This window comes from Hibiscus syriacus, unplaced genomic scaffold (assembly GCF_006381635.1).
Source record: "Hibiscus syriacus cultivar Baekdansim isolate YM2019G1 unplaced genomic scaffold, ASM638163v2 tig00111356_pilon, whole genome shotgun sequence".
NCBI lineage: Eukaryota > Viridiplantae > Streptophyta > Magnoliopsida > Malvales > Malvaceae > Hibiscus > Hibiscus syriacus.
This window is the reverse complement of record NW_024063068.1, coordinates 652,135-674,035: the sequence shown is the minus strand read 5'-3', so window position 1 is coordinate 674,035 and position 21,901 is coordinate 652,135. Positions and strand designations below refer to the sequence as shown.

General features: G+C 33.8%; 1 non-coding gene across 1 annotated transcript; it reads left to right on the top strand.

The window, feature by feature from the left end:
* Window positions 1–6,528: 6,528 nt before the first annotated feature.
* On the top strand, window positions 6,529–6,635 carry LOC120159323. The gene has a single exon (XR_005519341.1). It is a non-coding gene; the product is annotated as a small nucleolar RNA R71 (small nucleolar RNA).
* The last annotated feature ends 15,266 nt before the right edge of the window (window positions 6,636–21,901 follow it).

Below are 21,901 nucleotides of genomic sequence, written 5' to 3'. Positions count from 1 at the left end.
AGAATAATCAAGAAAAATTAACCAATTAGAAAAGTTTCTTTTCAACCTTCAGTAAATGTTGTAAAGCGTAAATGTAATCTCAAATAAGGAAATAACATGGCATTCTCTCAAAATCAGAATACTCAGAGTGAAATGTGTGGAATATGAGTGTATCCAATCAATACTTAGCTAAATTAGAAAAATTTGCACCCACTCTGTTAAAGGTATTCAATGCTACATCAATATTTTCTCACCAATATTGGAAATCCAACTTATTTATCTCACTATGGTGGAGCTATTACCAGCATTACCCAACTTATTTCCTATGTCTATATTGGAGCTATTACCAGCATTACCAACTTATTCCCAAAGTATCTCAAAAAATTTAAACTAAAATAATTGATATAACATCTAATAAAAGATAAGAGGTTTATAGCTTGAAAGTTTATATGTTCTCTAAGTATTGAAAACATACAACTATGTGTTAAAAAAATATTTTAAGGATCCTTAATTCGAAGTGTTTCTACAAAAAAATTTATAGTATTTCATTTTAATTAATATTCATCATTGGGCATTATCAAAATTCCCTAAACTACTTCTTTATTTTTTTTCTCAAAATTATCCTAAGGCATTACCAATACAATTCTATATGCAAACTATAGTCCTAAATGCAACATTTAAACCTAACAACACTCCTCTAAACCTAAGGGATGCATTGTCCCGAATGCATGCAACGAAAACACAATAAAATAAAATAAAACAAACTAAAAATAGGAGAAAGGGAAACAACACTCCCCTAAGTGGGCTTTCTCATATTTTTACGTGGGCTAATAATGTTCGAGCGGAGTCGCTTTGCTGTTGTCATCGCCTTTACGAAGCTTTTCCTCTTTTGATTGGCTGAAGCTGCTAAGGCTTTCGTCATAACGACCTCAGAGACTGGAATTGTGGATGATGTGGCATCTAACTTTTGCTATGTTTTTGGTGCAGGTCTTGTAGCTCTTGTAACCTGTGCTATGGGAGCGCTCTGTGGCTGACTCGCAGCAACTGATTTATCTACAGTAGTGAGTACATTATGTATCATCGTCGCTGTATATAATTTCAGCTCGTCAATAGCACTGGAATTTCCTTTAGCTTTGGTTTCATTCAAATTCAATAACTAAGCCACCACTTGCTCTGCTGGGGAATGAACTTCATTTATAGCCTTATCCTACAGTGAATCGATGCTGACGTGCTCTTCTTCTTCATGCAATTCTCCATCCATAGGTTAAACTTCAGTGGTTTTCTTTGACTCTTCTTCTTTTCACTATTATCGTCCTTCTCTTCTTTATCATCGTTATCCTCTTCACATTCCATAGCTTGGTATCAGTAGCCATAGTTTCTTCTTCCCCTCCTGGTTGTGTAGCATGAGGAGTCTCTGTGATAGCTGAGCTATAACCAGCATCAGGAATTTCTGGTTGCATCAAGTCTTCTAGAATCTTTGCTGGAAAATTTGGGAACAAGGTTGCAGTCTTTGTAAACAGCTTGGCAAACATAGTATTGGTTGCTTGATCCTACTTTCGTGCATACTCCCAATACTAAACCTGAGCGCTATGCATCTGGGACTGATTTTGAAGAGAGTGGATTAACAATGCCATATCATAATCCAACTTAACACCAATCGATACTATAGCAATTTTAAGGCCCTTCAATGTTCGATCATTTATAGGCGGGAGTTGTGCGGTAGCCATGGAAAGAGAAGGTTCCTCACGAGCTTTATTAGGGTCTAGCCCTTCCTTTAACAATGTTTGCCTTAAAGTAGTCGGGGTGATTGGGCTTCAATTCTCTATAAGATTATCAGAAGATAAAACAACTACTTGTGCTTGAAAGCACAGTGTTGTAATTAGCGATGAAAAATACAAATACCTAGAAGTCTTTTGACCACAAGCAAATATTTCAGCAGAAACTATTTTACCAACATCAATGTTTCTTCCAAATAAAATTGAATGAAGTAACATAATTCAATCCTTAGTGATAGTGGAAGAATGCATAGTTTGCATTAACCGAGTTCTAAAGAAAATAAACCATATACGAGTATCGTGATAGAGATCTAAACGTCTCATTGTTCGAACGCCAGTAGTTGATCTCTTTCAAGACCGACTGGGTAAGCAAACATCTCATCCTACTTGCTCTAACTCCTCTTTGGTGAAATTTTCCAGAAAGGTTGTATGCTCGCAAGACTCTTCGATGATACCCAAAAAATTGTTTATCGATTTGGTCCACCAATGAACCATCTTCTGTCAAACAAAGACTAGACGCTTAGTCTGGCCGATGAGATTGCTTTAAAATTCCCAAACAATGTGATGGTTTAAGTCGCTGAGGTGGTCAAAGAATTTTCCCTAACCTCGCTGAGTGATCAACTAAGAGATATAATCGAAGATTTGAGTCTCCTCGTCTGTAAATAAATCAAAGCCCTGCTTATTAAAAAAATTTCGACCCTCAAATTCCTCCTCATAACTCGTATGTGCTCGTCATCATTAAATCATGCGACTTCCTCCACCAGGGAAATTTCCAGTGGCGTAATTGTAGCATAAGGCAGAGTCGGTGTTCGGCCAAGGGTTTTAGGCGTATGAAGAAGATGAAGTGGAATAAATGAGGGTAATTAGGTTGCGTGAAAGAATGGATAAAAGATTATTTTGAAATTTGAAAGGGACTAATGATGAAAGGATAATGAAAAATTAAATGGGTCATTATGATAGGGTAAAATAAATGATGAAAATTGAAAGAGGGTTAAATGGGTAACATCCCATACTGAGTTTTACCGTCATAACTTAGCTGGTTGTCCTTGTAGTTCTATAGCATCAGTACATCGAAGATATAAAACAAAATCTTAAGAGCTGTGTAGAATGAGAGAGACAACTAATAACGATAAAATGAAAACACATGTACAAAAAGAAATAAAGAAAATAAGTACCTATAAATATTTTTCAAAAGAATCGACTTCTTTAAAAGAGCAAAATATTAAAAAGAATGAGGATCGCTAGTGTGATCGAAGCGATGCTAGGGATTTGTTGCTAACAATAATGGTTTATGCCCATTGACTTTAAATGTTCTTCCATCCACCAAATTTTTTAATAATACTGTACAATGAGGGAAAATTTCAAGAACTTCGAAAGAATCTGAGCAAAGAGAACGTAACTTCCCAAGAAATAATTTTAGTCTCAATTTAAATAACATCACTTGTTGTCTTGAAATGAATTCCTTTGGAAATATATTCTAATCATGTCATTTCTTACTCTCGTCTTTATAAATGTGAGAACTCTCATAGGAATTATTTCAGACTTCCTCAACTCATTAAGCTTCAACATCTGTTTTTCACACTTAGCATCTAGATCAAAATTCAACCTCTTTAACACCCACATAGCTTTATGCTCCAACTCCACCGGTAAGTGACAAGCTTTACCATAAACAAGATAATAAGGGAACATTCCCAAATGAGCCTTATAAGAAGTTCTATAAGCCCACAGTGCTTCTTCATGGCGTTGGGACCAATCCTTTCGAGAAGGGTTTACAACTTTCTCAAGGATTTGGTTGATTTAACGGTTAGACAGCTCGACTTGACCATTAGAATGTGGATGATATGTTGTAGAAATCTTATGCTTCACTCCAAAACTATTCAATGCTCTAGCAACCTGATGATTAATAAACTGAGATCCTTCATCACTGATAAATGCACAAGGTGTTCCAAAGCGAGTGAAAATGTTTTTATGCAAGAATTGCAACATTGTTTTACCATTGATGTTTGGAATGGCTACAACTTCCACCCATTTGGATACATAATCTACAGCAGCTAAAATGAAGAGGTTACCACATGAAGAAGGATATGGACACATAAAGTCTAATCCCCATACATCAAATAACTCGATCTCCAAAATAGGTTGCATTGGCATTTCATTTCGCCATGAAATATTCCTATTCCACAGGCAGTGATCAAAATGCTTTACAAATTTATTACCATCTTTAAAAAGGGATGGCCAATAATAGCCACATCGATGCACTTTGGTTGTTGTGCGCATACCACCAAAATGTCCACTATATGGGGCACTATGACAATGCTGCAAAATGCTTTGTTACTTGCATTGAGGGATACATCGTCGCATAATTTGATCATTACATTGTTTAAATAGATACGACTCCTCCCAATGATATTGCTTTACATCGTGCATAAATTTCCTTCGGCCCTGGTAATTTAGGTATGGTGGCATCATACCACTAACTAGATAGTTGGTAAAATCAGCATACCATGGTAATGTTGTAGTGGCTAACAGACGCTCATTAGGGAATTCATATGGAATTATTACAATGCTGCCATCTTCGCTGCCTAATTCTAACCTAAACAAGTGATCAACCACCTGATTTTTAGATCTGTTCTTATCCTGAATTTCAATGTCAAATTCTTGGAGTAAAAGCAACCATCAAATCAAATGAGATTTTTTATCCTTCTTAGAAAATAAATGCTTCAGCACAGAGTAATTTGTATAAAAAATAAATTTTGTACCCAACAAGAAGGAACAAAATTTATCATAAGTGAACACCATAGCAAGCAACTCCTTTTCAGTTGTGGCATAATTAATCTCAACTTCATTCAATGTCCTACTCGCCAAATGTATTGCACAAAATATTTTATCCTTCCACATTGATCCTACGGCGAAATCACTAACATCACACGTTATTTCAAAGGTGAACTCCAATAGTGTTGTAATAATAGGGGCATTTACTAGCTTCAATTTGATTGTCTCAAAAGATTAAAGTACTTCATCAACAACAACCAACTTCGTGTTTTACTCCAGCAGTGAGCACAATGGCTTAGCAATTCGATAGAAATCTTTAATAAACCTTCTATAAAAACCAACACGCCCAAGAAAGCTTCAAACTGCCTTTACATTAGTAGGTAGTGGCAATTCCTTAATAACTTCTACTTTTGCTTTATCCATTTTAATGCCACGACTTGAAATTCAATGCCCTAACATTATGCCTCAGTGACCATAAAATGGCATTTCTCCCAATTCAAAACTAAATTGGCTCCTTGCATCTTCTTAAAACTGCAGCCAAACTGCTCAAACACTTGTCAAAGTCCTACCCCAAGACTGAAAAATCAACCATAAAAACTTTGAGATAATCCTCATTCATTTTGGAGAAAATGGCCATCACACAACGTTAGTATGCCATTAGAGAATTACACAACCCAAATGGCATTCTATGAAAAGAAAAGATGTTATACGAACAAGTAAAAGTTGTTTTCTCCTAATCTTCTATAGCTATAGCAATTTGGTTGTAACCACTATATCCATACAAAAAATAGTAGCATGTTCTCCACAATGCCACTAGGATGTACGGTGAAATGATCAGCAAGTTGCAAACTAACCATAGTGTGCCTTGCTTCGTCACTCCCAAATTTCCTAAAGTTTGACAATGGAGTTAGATTTATGCTAGCACCCAAATCACATAAAGCTTTACCTACAAATGTGTCACCAATTTTATAAGGAATATTGAAACTCCTTAGATCCTTAAGTTTTAATGGTAATTGACTTGTAGCCATAACGCTACAGGCTTCAGTAAGAGTGATTGTCTCAAACTCTCTAAGTCTTTATTTATTTGAAAGAAATTCCTTTATGAATTTGATATAATTCAGATTTTGCTTTAAAGCATCAATTAATGGAATGTTCACTGTAAGTTGGCAAAGTATATCAATGAAAACTTTGCATTGATAATCTTTCTTTGCCTTTTAAAGCATTGTGGAAAAGGCGGAGGTAGTTTTTTATGCTACTGATACAATCGAGCCGAATCTGCATTAGACGCATAAGGGGTTACAGTTAGCAATGAGTCTGTGTTACTTATTTCCCCCACATATGGTGCTATGAATTGAATCTCACACGGTTTCGGATAAATTTCTTTACTCTTTCCTTTACCAAGCATTCAGATAAGCTACTATAGTTATATCTTTGTTGTGGCCAAGCAACAGACTGTTGTGCCTATGGCTATGGCATTTGACTCTATTGATTATACTATTGCGACTGATATTGTTAATGCTATAGGTTGGCATTCAGACTTCTCCAATAGAGATTAGGATGATTTCTGAAATTTGGGTTGTACGTGTTCCCAAAAGCATTATCATTCATTTGATAATTTGACACATATTAGATTGATTCTGGATTTTGGGGGCATTCATCAAAATTATGATCATCGCCATAATATACAAAAGTAATAAGAGATGTGGCTTTGACTTCATACATTCCTCCTAGCTTATGGGATTTCTTCACCATTTCAGTCAATACTAAAATCTGAGAAGCTATAGAGTTGAAAGCTTCTGACTCTACTACTGCAGCACCACGTTGACCAAACGTATTGCGTGTATTAGGATATTAACAACCATTGGTGGAGATTCTCTCGAGGATATTATATGCTTCATTGTATGTCTTATCTAGAAAAGCTCCATTTTCTGAGGCATCTACCACCATCTGTGTGTGAATATTTAACCCATTATAAAATATCTCCATTTGAGTCCAGTGTAGGAATCCATGCATAGGGCGCTTCTGCAACAAATCTTTAAATCTTTCACATGCTTCATACAAGCTTTCATCATCCATATTCTTGAATGAAGTTAAATCTTTTTAAAGCTTAGATTTCATACTTGGTGGGTTAAATTGCAACAAAAACGTTTGCGCTAATTCATTCCAGGATGCTACAGTACCCAGTGGCAGTGAACTCAACCAAACCCGTGCTTTATCATTCAATGAGTAAGGAAATAGCTTCAGATTCAGGGCCTCCTCTTGAACACCTAGCTGAATAAAATAATCAAAAAACTCTATAAAAGCTCTCAAATGTGCTCTAGGATCTTCAGCAGTAGAACCTCCATATTGTCCCTTAGATTTTAACATTTGGAACATAGTTGGTTTTAGTTCAAAGTTTACAACACTAATAACTGACCTTACAATGCTCGGATGCAAATCGTTCAATGTTTGTACCACATGCTCACGAATAGGGTGATTATGATCATCTACATTCTGAAGTGGTTGCTCATCTTCAAGGTCAGATGGCAACTCATCATTCTCTTCATTCTGAAACAAAGGTAAAATACCATTCCCTCATCCAAGCATAGCATACCATTCTCTTTCATCTAAGTCATCGTCACTTTGGGACATACAATAATAAAAACAAAGACTAAGAAATCTATATAACAAAACAAATACGTAAGAAATATTAAAAGAAATCTAAATTAAATCGATGCTCCCCAGTAACGGTGCCAAAAAGTTGATGCTACTAAAATGTTATAGCATACAACGTAAGGGCACGTATCACAAATCAAGTAATAAAGTGGAAACTACAATAGTTTCGGATATCTAACCTACAGGGAGAAACTTGTTTTCATTAGAGTGGTAATAATAGAAAACATCAAAGAAATGAAAGGATAGAGAAAAAGTAATGAAATCAATAACAAAGAGCACCAGTTCATGCTATAGCATTACAGAAGCAATTGGTCAACTATTGAATCAAAGGATATGATATTAAGGCTCAAACCATTAACAATACTAATCTATGGTTGTACACTTTTCAGGGCACTTATGCTACTCAACAACACCACAACTCACAGATGTATATAACAATTCAAATAAAGGTATTTCTAGATTTAAATAAAAATACTATATATTTAATTGAAAATATTTCTAATCACAATCATGAAGTTAAAAGCTCAGAAACTAAATACCCAAATAAACATAAAATACGAAGTTCATAATAAACATCCAACAAAAGTTAATTGTTCAAGTCACTCCCTCTCTCAATAGAAGGTATTAAACGTGATTTGCTTACTGCTGAAACTCCTCGACAAGCTTCTTTCATGCTGTAGCAATCCTTGGCAAAGGATTTAGGTGTCTATGGCTTAGAAAGGTATAAGGTGGAATTGGTACTTTGGATCTCTCTCAATCATCACACTTTTTGCACCCCAAGTACTCCCCTTTTATAGCTTGAATGAAAATATCATCGCCCAATAAGATAAATCCATGTTTCAAGTGTTATCCAGCCACATGATAACTACCAGCGCCAGCTTTCCCAATCCAGAAGGTTCTTCTAACCGTCTGGAGTTTAGACGACTGCTACAGCATCCAATCAGCATTTCCTGTATCGCTACAGCATCAGTGCAACAGTTTACAATAGTAAAAATCAATTTTAACCCTCAATAACCCATAATGCTCCTATCATGAAAAATATGCAAAATTAAGTAAATTTAATCCTGAAATGCTCCTAAATGTGTTTAATTTCAAACTAAACCTAGGTAATTAAGGCTACCAAAGATAACTCTTTTAGAGAGTTATCAAAAACCAGAGGGCTTGACTTCATCTTCAGACAACCATAAACCTCATCTATTATGATTTTCCCATATCAGTGGCTCGAACCTTTCTAATGGAGTGTAGAAGCATCATCCTTTTCAGTGAGATCATGGTATGATGGGAAATAGACATCAGTTGAGTCTTCAAAAAGTGGTTCCACAGTTTGGCTTCAGGCTTGAGGTTGGCTTTTTCACCGTCATTTTGGTAGTGGCATGTGAGATAGTCCACTTAGTTCCTGTAAAAAAAAGTCCTCTAAAAGTTCTTGTTGAGTTTGGGGTATAACATTATCAGGAAAAGTAGTGTGAAGGTCAACAACATCCTTCAAAACATAAAATTTGTTGATTACTGCAATGGTGAACTTGATGTTAACACCCTTTAGCACCACACTGGACTGTGTGAGACTCGTTAGATGGGCGTAGAACTCTCTTACCAGTGTAACAGAGATCAAATCATGATGAAAAGAAAAAGTTTCCTAGTTTTGACTGTAGATAACCTCCATCACTCCGCATCACCCGAGGGAAATATATGCCCTTTTTCAGGATATACCTTCTTAACCTTGAAGTTCTTAAACCTTAACCTTGCTCCCTCATCGAGGAATCATTCGATTCTTAAGGTTTGAGGAGTATGAGATGTACCGATCACATTCTTGCACTGAGGCATTGTGGAATGTAGAAATAAAAAGAAAGTTGAGACCTTTATGAGTTAAGGTTTTGCTATGGTGAAGAGAAAGAAAAATAAGAAAGAAGAAAGAAAAGTAATTGTGAAAGGGAAAATTGGAGAGAAGTTGAAGATAATAAGTTATGAAAAGAAAATGGAAAAAGGTAGTGGGGCAATTATGGGGTGACGAGAATATATTTTTAGGGAAGAGTTGAGATGTGATGGGGTTATAGTGCAAGGTATAAAGGGGAGAGAGAAAATAATAAAGAAAGGGGTTTTAAAGATTTGGTGGGTTTAGGAAAAATGAAAAGACAAAAGTTTCCCCTATTTTTTCTAATATTCAGACCGCCCTAAAGTCAATGAAAAAGTGTTTTTCCTTTTGGTTGGTTCCATTAGAGTAAAGACAAAACCATAAACTAAAATTAAAAAGTTCCTCTATCCAAAAGCCAAGTCTCCACCTTTCACTGAATCTAAAAGGGTTGACACGAAACACTAAAAATATATAAAAATAAATAAGAAAAAACAATAACAAATATTTATTTATGTATTGATCAATACTAAAAATATAAATATGTTATAGAAAAACTAAAAAGGTAAAATAAATCAAACACTCATGCTTTTCATAGAAGAAATGATGATTTATCATGCAGAATAAGGGCACCATTGTAGGTCTTCAGTCTATGGTCATTGACCTTGAAGGTCATACCATCCTCAAGATTCTTTATGTCAACTGCTCCGTGTGGGTAAACCTTGTGAATTTAGAATGGGCTTGACCACCTTGACTTGAGTTTCCCAGGGAATAGCTTCAGCCTAGAATTGTAAAGTAACACCTGTTTTCATTCGTTAAAATGTCGTGGAAAAAGATTTGTCGTGCCACTTCTTTGTTTTCTCCTTATACAACCTGGCATTCTCATAAGCTTGAGCCTTAAACTATTATATTTCATTCAACTCTAATAACCTCTTTTCTCCGTGCAACTGAGCATTCATGTTCAACTTTTTAATGGCCCAATATGCTTTATGCTTGAGCTCCACTGGGTGGTGACATGTTTTCCCATAAACTAACTTAAATGGGGACATTCCAAGAGGTATCTTGAAGGTTGTTCGGTAAGCCGATAATGCTTCATCGAGCTTTGGGCAATCATTCCTCTTTGGATTTACAACCTTATCCAATATTTATTTTATCTCACGATTGGAGATCTCATCTTGCCCATTCGTCTGATGATGATATGTTGAAGCAATCTTGTGCCTCACCCCATACCTCTATAATGCCTTCGCAATCAACTTGCTATCAAAGTGGGATCCTTCATCACTTATGATGGCTCTCGGAGCTCCAAACCTTTTAAAACATGCCTACAAAGGAACTTCAGGACTATCTTGGCATTATTCATAGGACTAGCTATTGCCTCAATCCACTTGGACACGTAATCGACGGCAAGCAAAATGTACAAATCTACAAAGGAAGAAGGAAATGGCCCCGTGAATTTTATACCCCAAACATAAAAAAACTCAACTTCTAGGATATTTTGTAATTGTATTTCATGTTGCCTAGAGATATTCCCCAAGCGTTGACACTTTTCATAAGCTTTGTAAAATTCATGTGCATCTTTGAACAAAAAGGGTTAATAAAATCCCGATTGAAAGACTTTTGTTGTAGTCCTCTACCTCTAAAATGCCCTCCATAGGGTGTTGAGTGGCAATAAAAAAGGATCTCTTGTTGCTCTTCCTCGGGGAAACACCTTCGAATCATTTGGTCAGTACATTTCTTAAACAAATGCGATTCATCCCAATAATAGAAGTGCACATCATGCATGAACTTCTTCTTACCCTGGTTGTTCAAATCAGGAGGCAAAATACCATATTTTATCATCAGTGAACTCCTCCTTATTTTCAAGGGTATCATTTCTATGTACCTCATTTTCTAACCTATAAAGGTGACCGACTACTTGATTTTTAGTACAACAACAATAGGGGTTGTAATGAGTCTCTCCTTGAGTTCCTTAAATGAGTTGTACCAATCATCATTAAAAACGAAGGCATAATTTTGTTGTGGCAATAAGCACAAAGGCTTAGAGATCTTAGAGAATTCCTTTATGAATAGTCTATAAAACCCTGCATGTCTTAAGAAACTTTGAATGCCTTTTACTGTGGTTGGAGGAAATTTTCTCTATCACTTCGATCTTTGCCTTGTCTACCTCTATCCCTTTCATGGAAATTTTGTGGCTTAAAATCATCCCTTCAGTCACCATGAAGTAACATTTCTCCTATTGAGAACCAAATCAGCCTCTTCGCATCTCTTTAATGCTTTTGCTAGGTTGCCCAAACACGAATCAAAATCATCTCCAGATACAGAAAAGTTATCCATGAAAAATCTCTGGAAAGTCCTCCACCATATCTGAAAATATTGCGAACATACATCTTTGAAAAGTTGCTAGAGCATGGCACAGACCAAAGGGCATTCTTTGAAATGCGTATGTTCCATAAGGGAAAGTAAATGCGGTCTTCTCTTGGTCCTATGATGTTATAGTAATATGGTAATATCCTGAGTACCCATAAAGGAAGCAATAAAAATATTTCCCCGCGAACCAATCCAGCATTTGATCGATGAATGGGAGAGGAAAATGATCCTTCTTTGTAGCTTTGTTAAGCTTGTGATAATCCATCCTGCAATAGTTCTTGTAGGTAAAAGCTCATTTTCTTCATTTGTCACACCCATAGCTCGTATACGTCTCAAAATACGAGCTAACGATGTCACATCTATCTTACTAACATTCAATAAACAGAAATACTTAAATTTTGTTTCATTTCAAAAACAATTCCTTCCGATTAAAGCTATTTTTTAATCAATAAAGTCATAAATTAATATTTAAACATCGAAAACAAATCCATTTTCAGGTAGGGATTAGACGATTTTATTGATGTTTCACAACTATTTAGAACTATCTAAACTCTGCTAAATTTTCAAACCATTTAAAACATAATATATATATTCTACTCATTCATAAATATTGATAAAATTAAACTGACAAAATGAAATGGTCATAGTTTACTATTACAGACCATTTAGAATAAAATTGATAAAACAAACTATTAACATAAATATACATGCCACTACTAGTCAAGAGTAACATCGAAGATGTCTTAATGATACTGATAAAATAGATTACCTCCAAAAATATTCTCGTAAGGCTCCTCACTGCACGGTTGTATCTCTATTAGGACCTACGCATGAAAATCATCATGTGCTAAGTATAACTTAGTGAGGTAGTAAAAAGCTAAGGTGAGATAAACATAAAAATATCATAAATATTTGAAAGTAGTAAAATGAATATAAATAAAACCCTAAACATTCAAACCGAATTATTCAAGTCCAATACTTCATCGTAACTTGAAAATCAACTTGTTTCATATTCTTATAAAAATCATAATAAATAATATCAAATAACATGAACATATCTTATTTTCCTGCCAACTTAACATATTCATAACTTTCATATTTCATTTTCTTAGTCCAATGTATATTTAAGATAATATAAGGTAAGTGCATAGAACATAAGGTGCGCACTAGGCACATCATGGTTCCAATCATAATTTATCATAAGATGCACTCCAAGTGCAAATTATAACATGAGCACCAACGGTACAATACATAATGTACACGAATGTACCATAACTTAACTTGAAAGTACTCAACTTAATAGCATGTCAAATGTGCCTATGACTCTCAATACAACAAACATTGTGCTTATAAGTCATTATATAATCAATTATTAATCAATGTCCTTAAAATCATAAAAATAAAAATTCATCATCATAAAAATCGTACTTGGACAGTTCATGCCCTAAATCATTCATAAAAGTTGAAGAAAATGTTATGGAAATGATCCATAATTAAAATCATAAATCATACTTTAAAATAATATGAGGTTGACTTATCACAAGTCATCCTCGATCATAATATTTAAAATAAATATAATATACTCACCTTTGCCTCACTACTAAACTTTTATATAATACTCTTTACTCTAGTGGTTTGTTATTTCCTTTCGGGTTGCTCAATTCTCTAGGTTTATCTTGATATGACAACTTCATATAATAGCATAAATTATTCAACTATATGTTAGTATCGTACTAACATAATATAAACTTAATAATATAAAATAAAAATCTATAAAATGAAATCAATGCTTAATCGATATAAAACTAAATCGTACTCTCATCATAAATTCAAACTTCTCAAAATACTCCATAAATTCTATAAGTATTTATTTCCATCTTCAACCCTTCAACTTTTTCCAATTTCACAATCAAGCCACTAGTTAAGAATTATTTCTAGAATTCACCTCAACTTTTCCATTAAATTCATAATGATCCTTCATCAAAATGATCATTGATCATTAGTTACTAAAATTTCCAGCACCTTCATAAAATACTCAAATCAATACTTTGACATTTAAAAACTTGTAATTTCATCCCGAAGTTTCTTATACTTTTCGAATTCAACCACCCAATTTAATAAACTTGCAACCCAACTCAATATTAAAATAAAAAATCAGCATACTAATAAAATTTCCAGTATTTAAATGTTAAGATTTAACATTGAACACCCCAATTCTCACATTTAGTCAATATTGTCCCAAAAATCTCAAAACTTGCAAACTCGACCTTCTACTATCTCAAGGCTCCAAATTGATCTCCAAATCACATAGAACACTTCTAATATCAATTATAGACTATAGGAAATTTTTCAATATTTTCCCCTTATTTTCTCTTCATGGCAAAACCTATCTATGTACATAGGACAAGGAATTCATTCAACTTCAAGTATGAATTCAACTTCCTTATATCAAATTCATGCTATTTTAACCATTACAACATCAAATTAAATAAAAAATCCAATCATCCCTTAAAAACCTAGTTTGGTCGAATTTAATATAATGCTTTATACTTGATTTTAATCATCACACAAGCCTTAGAATTAATCTCCAACACCAAACACATAATAATCTTTCATCAATCTTTAAAATCCATAAATCCTACATAAACTCTAATTTCTAAATCTCATGGAATAAACATCTTCACCATGTAATATTCATACCAAATGATAGAGAATTCCATGTGATTAATTATCTATCCAATAACTTAATCCAAAAATCAAGTATGTAGTTTCAAAAATCAAAAATAAAATCTTACTCTAGAGAGCAATGGTGGTTCAGCCTAAGTGAAGAAGATGGCTGAAAATGTGTTACTTTTCTTGATTATTCTAGTATTATAATCCTTGACACATGGCATATTAATAATATAATTGACTTTAAAATTCAATTAATGAGAATTCTCAAAATTACCATTAATGAAACTTGAAAATTACCAAATGTCATTGTATTATGTTTCATTAAAAAACTCAATTTTCAAATATGAATCAACTTGGATTTCACTTTCACTTGGCTTTCACTTTCTACTTTGGTCCTACAATTTTTTAAAATTGCATTTTAGTGATTAAATTTTCCACTACTTATGACAAATCTGAAAAATTACACTTATTTGTGCTAAATTTCTCTGATCTAAAATATGAAAATAATATTTTAGACCCCTATCTAGTATCCTTCACATTTTCATAAAATTCTGGTTTGATCCGAATATACAATTTTTATACTGAACTTTAACGCTTTATAACTTTTAACACAAATCTCGTACCAAAAATCTGGTTGCCACAATTTCTTATTTTAGACCAAACTATTCTTTTACAGGTTAAAATATATAACTTATCAAAATTAAATTTTTGGTCCCTAAACTTTTACAAAGTTCATACTTTAGCCACCAAACTTTTAAAACTTACATTTTAGTCACTATTCAAAATTTGGGGTATTACATCATTAATCACTACAGTCATGCCACCTTTCTTAGGTACACGTTGTATTGGGTTGACCCATGAACTGTTGGATATAGGGTAAATAATGTCGAGCCATTTGATTATCTCATTCATCACCACCTTCTTCATGACAGGATTTATTCTCCTTTTTGGATCGACAAAATTGATATGGAATTCTTCCAGCAAAATTTTATGCATGAAAATAGTGGGACTTATCCCCTTTAATTCAACCATGGCCCAACCTATAGATTTCTTATGTTGGGCTAAAACATTAATCAAGTTACGTTTCTTTCCAGGCTTAAGACTCGAATAAATAATCCTTGGTAATGTTTCATTGCTACCCAACTATGCATACTTAAAAGGATATGGTAAAGGATTTAATTCCAATGTTGGAGCATGCTCAAGGGATAGTTGTGGGGGTAAACTAAGTGAAATCCAGAGTTTCAAAATGTGTACCTAGTCTGGTTACAAACAAGTTAAATTGTTGAACCTCCATAGGAAAGTTCTCAAGCTCTTTTTCCCCATATTCATTAAGCTCTCCATAATCCCCAATCTGTAGGAATTAGCTATAGTAGAATTCTTGTACTCCATCTTCCACCATTTCATCCATGTTAAGAGCATATTAACACTCTTCATGATCATCCATATACTTCAGAGTGTTGAACACATTAATGGTAATGCTATAATCAACAACTCGCATGGTGAACTTACCTTTCTCACAATCAATTATAATTTGATCGGTGGCTTAGAATGGTCGTCCCAAGCTGATGGGTGCATTAGCATCTACTTCACAATCGAGAATAAGGAAGTCGACTAGAAAAACAAATTTATCCACCTTTACCAATACATCATCGATCCTTCCTTCAGGTCAAACATGTAATCAATCAGCTAATTGCAAGATGACAGTTGTTGGTTGTGCTTTTCCCATCCCCAGCATAAGAAATACAAACTTAGGCATCAAGTTCACACTTGACCCCATATCACACAAGGCATTTCCCACATAGGTATCACCGATTGTGCAAGGAATGATGAAACTACAGGGATATTTCTGCTTTGGTGGCAACTTGCTCGGCACAGAACAACACTCGTTTATTGTAGCAACAATTTTATATCGCTCCACCTTCTTTTTTTGTGACAATGTCTTTCGAAACTTCACGTACATAGGCATTTTCTCAACAGCCTCAAGAAAAGGGACATTAATATACAGTTGGTCAAGAACATCAACAAATTTCTTGAATTGAAGCTCTTGATTTTGTTTCTTCAATCATTGAGGAAAGGGTGGTGAGGGTCTAACTTCCTCCATAACTGATGAAATTTGTTCTTCTACTTTAACATCTTTCTGTCTTTCATCAATAGATTTACTTTTTTGTTCTTCATTGTTGTCTCGATCTCAAACTTCATCAGCTTATAACTCAGGTGCTTATTAGACAGAATTGAGGGTTGATTCTTCTATAATACTTACCCAAAACTTATCTCCTTTGTTTATTTACGTTCCATTCCTCAAAGTAAGAGTAGTACATTGCACGTTTCCTGGAGCTTTAATGACTTCAATGTCACTAGGAAAACTTCCTTGAGGACGCACATGCATGCTTGTGTAATCTGACCCACTTGAGTCTCTAAGTCTCTCCATGATGCTGCTTGACTTTGCAATAAGGCTCCATGATTCTTTATGGATATGTCATGGTCTTACATTAATTCTCTCATAGTGGCCATAAAGTCATGCATAGTAGCTTCCAAAGAATTTGTGTTTGAAGAGGATGCTGACCTCTTTTTGGTACTTTTCCATGGCATATTTTGTTAGAAACATGGGGTTCAGTCAGAGTCTGTTGTCGATTTGAACTACTAGCATTGTTTGTTCCTTGGTTTCTTTATGAGAAATTAGGGTGTTGGCACCATCCTGGATTATAAGGGTTTAAATATGGATTATTTTTGCCTCAGTTGAAGTTCCCCACATAGCTAGTAGACTCGTGGTTTTTGGGGCACTCATTTAAATGATGGTTACCATGGCATAGTACAAAAGAAAATTTTATGACCTTGTCCTCCTTTACTTATTTCGTGCGTCGTAAATTCTTCAATATATTAGTAATGGTGGACAATTGAGCTGAAACAAAATCCTTGGCATCCAATTCAAAAGTTCCTTGAGGTCTTCTTCCTGTTCCGAGTATTGTAGAAGGGAATTGATAATCATTATTAGTGATCCTATCCAAGATATCGAAGGCCTCTTCGGGTGATTTGCCCAATAAAGTGCCATTTGTTGCAGCATCAAGCATCATTCTTGTGGGAGCATTAACACCATTATAAAACATAACCACTTGTGATTAGTACATTTGTGAAGCAACCCCTTATATTTGTCCCAACACTCATACATAGACTCATCATTAGCTTGGCATAATGAAGCTATATAATTAACGTAACAAAAAAACTCTTGTACAAGTATGCTCACGATTCCATTGAACCAAATGGAACACCGTTTAACCAAGCTCTATCACGATCACACAAGGAGTAAGGGAATAGTTTGAGCTTCAATACATCTTCATGTACTCCTTGTTGTCGAAATGAGTCACAAACTTCCAAGAAAGCTCTAATATGTTTCTTGCATCTTCATTCAGCATGCCTCCAAATTGTCATATCGAGTCAGTGTGTTAAGCATAACTAGCTTAAGTTCGAAATGGGCTACCTAAATTTCAGGAGCTACAATACTAGGGTTTAAATCATCTAAAATGGGATTTAGATGATCTCTGATAGCACGTGGTTGAGCAAATATTCTTTCATTAGGATTTGTTGTAGCATCTGGATTTTCCATATCCTTACCATGCTGATCACACTGATTTTTAACTCTTACAAGACTCTTTGAGTTCCCTGAGCACGTCTTCTTTGTCGAAAAAATTTCTCGATTTTAGGTACTAATAGAAACAAAGGTTCTTCAACAATCCTTCGGGTCATACAATAATACAACTCCTAAAAAAGAAAAAAATAACTACTAAATATACAAAAAATCTAAGAAACAAAGCAATGCATAAACAATACTTGAAATCACCACTTACCAATCCCCGAAAATGGTTCCAAAAACTTGTGTGGTAGTATGCTAAATTTGATACACAATATGTGCAAGTATAAACATCGAAAAAGTAATAAAGTCATGAGTGAGTATCGTCTCCACATGGATTGGTGGGATTTCGAGTAAAGATTGTGTACTTAAAATATTAACAAACTAAATAAAGATGGTATGAATAATTGATTGTGAGTGTGAGAACAAGTTTCAATTATATCTAAATGTTGTGGAAAATATTAAATAAGAAATGATGTGACAAAACTATAAGTTGAAAAAAGTTACAGAAATAAGACCACAATATAACCTCGCACGAATGAAACTATCATCAATGCTAAATGGCTAGGTTTACCTTGGAATCCCATGTCTTACCCTCAATGAATGTCAACAATTCCAAGCTTACAAGATGCTTGACAAAATTTTCTAAGTTATTTCTAATTATCTCTAGCATTAAACTTGACATAATAATGCTAAAGCAATACCTCTTAGCGTAAACCCTAGCAAGATACTATCATTTAAGGTCTACTCCTTTTAGTCATTTAAACTTTTTTCTTATCTCTAAGGAGAGTTAGGATTTTTCTAAAATATCCACCCCATTGTTCATGTAGATCTAGGATTAACTCTCTCGATATCAAGCATCGAACAAGATAAAGGTTATTTCTCAAAAGCTCTTACATATCCAAGCAATAAAATAGTAAACAAAAAATGAAGGTGAAATAAAAATGCTATGGCATTCATCAAAAGGAAAACATATTCATCCAAAATAAACCCAAGCCAACTTAAGTTAGTTCATGGTTGGGTAACAAACATCCATAATCATTCATTTAATACAACCCATTTTAGAAATAAGTGAAGGAAATAAAAGCAACAAAAGGAAAGAAGAAGACTCCCAAATCGAGAGTTACAGTGGAACACCATAAACCACCCTAAGCGCTGCTACTTCTCTCAAAGTATAGCAAGCTTTATCCCCTTGGAGCTTCAACAATGGAGGTCACCTCGTTAGAGAAGAAATGGTTGAAGAGTGGTCGCCTCTTCTTTTCATCTTTCTTATCATGCGCTCCTCTCTCATAAATATGGTGTCTTTTTTTCTTTATATAGTGGGGGCTCCTAGGGTTTTGTTCCCTCATTCTTAATGTTTCCCTAAGGGAATATACCCTTCACGTGTAGGGGTCAGCTGGCAAGTGTCACATGTGTGCTGCCATAATAAAATATCTTCTTCTTTTGTCTTTTAATGTACCCAGAAATATTATCCCTTTTGTCGTAGCATAATCATCCTTCCCCCTTAGTTTTCCTTAAGCTACTTTCACATCACCTCAATAAAGTAAACCTTCCTCAAGCAGCACTTATTTCAGAAAAAACAAGTTTGTTTAGAAAAAGCAAACCCACCTGGTTTATGACAGCATCTAATCCACGATGGCTTCCAGTCAAGAAAATTAAGTTGTGGCTGTAAATTGCCCATAATTTTTGTTGTGTATCCATCAGTTCCATTAACCAATCTTCTTGACTCAGGTTTCATAAATAGAATATATTCAATCAAAAGAATGGAGAGAATAATCATAGAACAAATACTCATTTTTATTGTTATCCTTCATTAATAATGCTTAAAACCGCTTTGTGTTGACAAAAACAAAGAAATATCAGTTTTTTTTACCTAGAAACCAAGTATTCTCAGCCCTAGGGTACATAGTTAAGAAGAGATAAAATCTGGGTTTTTGTTGTTTTTGAAAGATATGCGTAGCATAGTTTGGTTTAGAAGGGATCTTAGAGTTGAAGATAATCCAGCACTTTTATTTGGTGTTAAAATAGGGCCCTATTTTTGTAGTTTTTATATGGGAACCTGAAGAAAGAAGGCCATTATCAGTCTGGAAGGGTTTCACGATAGTGGCTTAAAAATAGTCTGGCTCATCTGGATTCTTCTTTCAGGAGCCTTGGGACTTGTCTCATCATTAAGATATCATCTAATAGTGTTTCATCTCTTCTTGAGATTGTTAAATCCACTGGTACTACTCACCTCTTCTTAAATCACTTGTATGGTTAATTTCCACTTCTTTTCCCTGAACGAAAGCCATTGTGGACCGGCTGGGAACTTGGTTTCACTTTATTTACTTCCGTTTCTAAATGAGCTGAAAGCTTGAAACATGAACATGGTGACTAACAACAAACATATCAATGAACTTCTTAAGAAACCCATCTCTCACTCTATACAACAATGGAGGAACTGAAGTCATAGTTCTAAAGCCATGTGATTCGCCTAAAAAGAAGAAGAAGAATTAGAAGAAGAAAGATTAACGGAGGTAACTATCACGTTAGATAAAACTAACGGGAGGTAATGTTGGGAACCTTCTGAAAATGAACTAAAAGTTTAATGACTGTATTGTTTTAAAAGTTAGGTGACCAAAATACAAGCGCCCTAAAAGTTCAGAAATATTTATATACTTTACTCTAAAATTTAAAGATTTATTTTACCAACCAAAAATAAACTTTTAAATGATAATTTAAATGACAAGTATTTAGAAGTTTTTTTTGTTGAATAATTTGGGATAGCTTTTGGTTCAAAGATTAAACATTAATATAAAGTGATGAAGGATGTGTTTAATAGATTTTATGCATTAGTCATTTAGCATGATTGCTTAATTACATATTATATTGATATTATGTGAATGAATTAGAAAAAACTTATTGTGGTGAAGTGAATGTGGACCATAATACCATACCTTAAGAATGCCTTTCAAATTAAATTATTGTTTAATTATGAGAAAAATGCTTTATTTTATAGCATGAAAATGAAGATGAGTTCGAAATCATTCGTACAATCTATGTTTTTAAATGGATTTTAAATGTCTGAATTGGTCATGATTACGATTATTATTAATTATGATAAAAACCATAATTAATACTACAATGAGAATCATCATTTATATTTTTTATATAATTATTGTACTAATAATTTATTTTGATAAATCTACTAAAGATAAGAAACCAAAATCCTAAAGACAAGGATATTGTTACTATGAGTAAATTATTTTAATTTTTATTACCATTGATAAATTATTTTTGTAACTAACTATGTATAATCTTCATTTTGATTTTAGAATATTCAAGAGAGATGTTAGTTAAGAGAAAGTGACTCTTACGAATGATTTTGGGGTCATTATGGTTAAAGATAATGATACAAAGATTGAAGTTACATGCATGGTGAGAATAAACAAGTTTGTTTAGAAATTATGGTTCTGCCTATGAGGTCAGATTATTTAAACTTTTTGCATGTTAATTCATGCTTTATAAATACATGCATTAGTATAAATGAGTCTTTTAAGTTAGTCTTTAATCTTACAGGTTATATTATGGACTAAGATAAACCACTAGTATAAGGACTAAAACTAAGGCAATAGTGAGCCCAAAATGCCTAAGCTGAAAAAGATATTATTGTGAGTAAAAGTATCAAACATAATTCTTTAAGAGACAATAATTAAGAAAAGAATAAATTCATAAATGACTTATGTAAAAGCATGATGCATGTCTAAGATTAGTTATGTGAAAAAAATTGTATTTAAGTATGCCTAGTACACCATATCTCTTTCATAGTAAACCTATCTGGTGCATTGTTCATTACTATGCTTACTATTCTTATTTATAAATATTATGACGACTTAAGATATCTTTAAACTTAGTGTACAAGTTAAAAGAGTAAAGAATAATTTGGTTAAGTAGATTACCAAATTCGATCATAGTAAATAAAATATGTGATGATCTCTTTAGGGATAAATATGTTTAATAACATGAATGAGAATATGATAGATATTAGTGCTACTAAAAGATTGGTTGTAGCTATTAAATCTCTTTGATTACTTTTCTTAAGTTGAGGAAAGAAAAGAGATGATATATTTTAGGAGTTGTGTTAAAATATCTTGTAATTTATTTGAGATAATTTTTTATTACTAGTAAAAGTTTAAAACTCCTAAAAAAATTCATAATATTTACAATTGT